Source organism: Papaver somniferum, chromosome 10 (genome assembly GCF_003573695.1).
Source record: "Papaver somniferum cultivar HN1 chromosome 10, ASM357369v1, whole genome shotgun sequence".
NCBI classification, from domain to species: Eukaryota; Viridiplantae; Streptophyta; class Magnoliopsida; order Ranunculales; family Papaveraceae; genus Papaver; species Papaver somniferum.
Genome location: NC_039367.1, coordinates 56,924,581 through 56,927,509, shown reverse-complemented (window position 1 = coordinate 56,927,509; position 2,929 = coordinate 56,924,581).

Below are 2,929 nucleotides of genomic sequence, written 5' to 3'. Positions count from 1 at the left end.
TACAACTTTAGTGAAAGGTCGGTCAAGAATTATATGATCAGCTGATTCATGATTACTACTGTCACACATATATACTATCAAAAGTGTCCAAAATTGATGTCAGAAAGCTTCTTTTCTTTTTTTTATGAGAAGGATTCTCTCAGTATATTTCCAAACGACAAATATATCGTGGCAAAAGAGGCATATCGTGACAGTGATATCGCCACATTATACAATATATGTCGCTCAGCCATGATATTGTCATGTTACTCTCATTTCAACTCACACCTTTATTTTCACAACTTGATCATCAATTATTTGTCGCTCATCCATGAATTATGGCTTGAAAACTTGATCATGCATGAGTTCGACCCATTAACTATACTGGAGAAGCAGACGTTCTTATTTGTAGAAATTTCGTATTGTAGGAAACATTGTAGTCTGTCCATAGTCTATAGTAATATTCGGTTGAACTTTTGCGCAGACAACGGAAACCCAATAATGATTCTTGAATTTAGAATAATTGTTTTTTCCTTATCAAGGAAGAAGTAACCTTTTATGTTGTTTTAATATGTAAAGGTTATCGGTGCATAAAGAGTGGTGAAACGAAGGCTCATGTAGTAAAACAATCTCGAAAAGTTAAATTCAAATGTTGAATTTACTTTCATCTTTACACTTATTTATTCTTTTTGCAAATTGTATCCACGAAGAACTGGAAATGAATATCAAGAAGAAAATTAAAAAAAAAATCGAATATGAAATTTAAATCAAGAAGAACATAAGAGGAATATCCACACCCTTAAGGTGTTAAACAAGTTTAACCTTAATACGTTGGATGGTCCATATTCACCACCTACATCTCCCTAAAGTCGATGATTAAGATTTTTAGTTGAATGGCATTTACTCAAAGTTTGTATGTTAAGACTTTACTAGTTTTCATTAATTATAAATGGGATTACATTTGTACTATATAATAACAATGAATCAGAAACAAAAGTTACATTTGTCCTACATAATATCAAATAATTTGACATAAAAGTTATATTTGTTTTACTGTTGTTGATTAAGGTCTGGAATCCAATTTGCAGGATCCTCATAATTTGTTGTGCATAAAATATTAGTGATGCCTTGAAGATATCCATAAGTTCGATGACTAGAAGAAGAAGGTTGAATTATCTCCATAACTCACTGAGTAAATTTACCCTTTTTAGTGAGTTCTCCAAAACATCTTTGGATTCATCCTCTTCAAAACCAGAATTATCTCCATAACTCATTGAATAAACTGACCCTTTTAGATTTTTTCCATACCGGTCTTGTAGTAATTGTCCATAATTGAAACTCTTCTTGGATTTTTCACAAGAGTTGGTGAACTTACACAGAAATGGGCATACCATTAATATAAAAATAAGTTCATACATTTAGTATATGCCCTTTTAAATATCAAACTCAATGGAGATTGATGAATTGTGATTATTTACCTCTAGGATGCCAAATAAAAACATTAAAGCTCGACTGTGATGGGGATGTTGTACAGAAGGATAAGTAGAGTTCCACTAAAATTGCAAAGCCCAATCATAATATGGGGCCACATTCATAACTTGTAGAGTTTTGAGCCAACAAATCTTTGACACGCTGCTTGTATTGGGAAAGAGTAATCGGCCGAGTGTCCATAACACAAATACTTTTTCGAGTTCATATACTCCATTAGGATCTGTTGAGTCCTTCTTGCACTGTAAAAAACTCTTCAACACGAAATATCGTATTCCACCATATTTCAATTGTTTATAATCCTGTCGCAAAGTGTATCTGCATAAATACTAGAAGAGTCGTCTTTCATTTCCCATATAAAGCCTAATCAATATGGTTGAATGGAATTACATCACCCATCCTATTTATTATTCCATGTATGAATAAAAAATCAAGAGGGGTGTGGTTATCATGTAACATTGATTATATCTAGATTTGTTGACCATCAAGTGCATATGAAATTAAATTATAATTTAAAAACTTACTTATCTCGAAGTATTCGAAATGGAATGTGACGTGGTAAGCCATCACCTTTCTGCTAATATTTGAAGAATTAGGTTGATATGATTTTCGTGATAAATGAAATAGGACCTCTGCCGAGGATATATTTCAAATCTTTCTCGGACTAAAGGAGGTCGCCACGCTAAAATAATTTCCGATTCCGACCAACTATCTCTTAATATTTGATATCGAGATCGATCTTTATGCGAATATATATGATTTGGAAGTACATTTGGACAAGACACATATTTAGGATGGTCAAAATCATATATACTATTCTGAGACAAATCCGAAGATACAGTACTTCAGGTTTTTGATTTCGCTTTTTCCAGAAAAATAATCATAACATTGATAACTTTGTTGAACTCGAACAAAAATCAGAAGTATTTGTTAATAAGAAGTAGATTAATTAGGTAATAGAGTGTAGAGAAGTGTAAGGTGAGAGTGGAAATTAAGTGTGAACTCATAGGTTTGATAGAATAAAGTCGTCAGCAATATAGTCGTCGGCGATATGGGTATTGATGTTGTGTCCTTACTCTTGTCATTCTATTCATAATCAGTCTTTTCATATTATAACGCAATGACAAAGCATGTTTTCACATTCACCCTGCTTATAAAAAAGATTAATTTCTAGTTCCCATAGAAATTTCCCTAATATATATATATATATATAAATTAATTTCTAGTTCCCATAGAAATTGCCCTAATACATATATATATATATATATTTTTATATTCATCTTAACATATTTTATTTATAATTTCTCAACAAAAAAAAATAATCATAGTAAGATAACTCATTTGCATAAATGGCAAATCAAAGTTACATAAGTAATAAACTCAACGTGAACCCAAAAAAGATCATAAATAACAGTAAAAAGCCGAAAATTCCACAAGAGAAGGAAACTAAATATGTGTATAA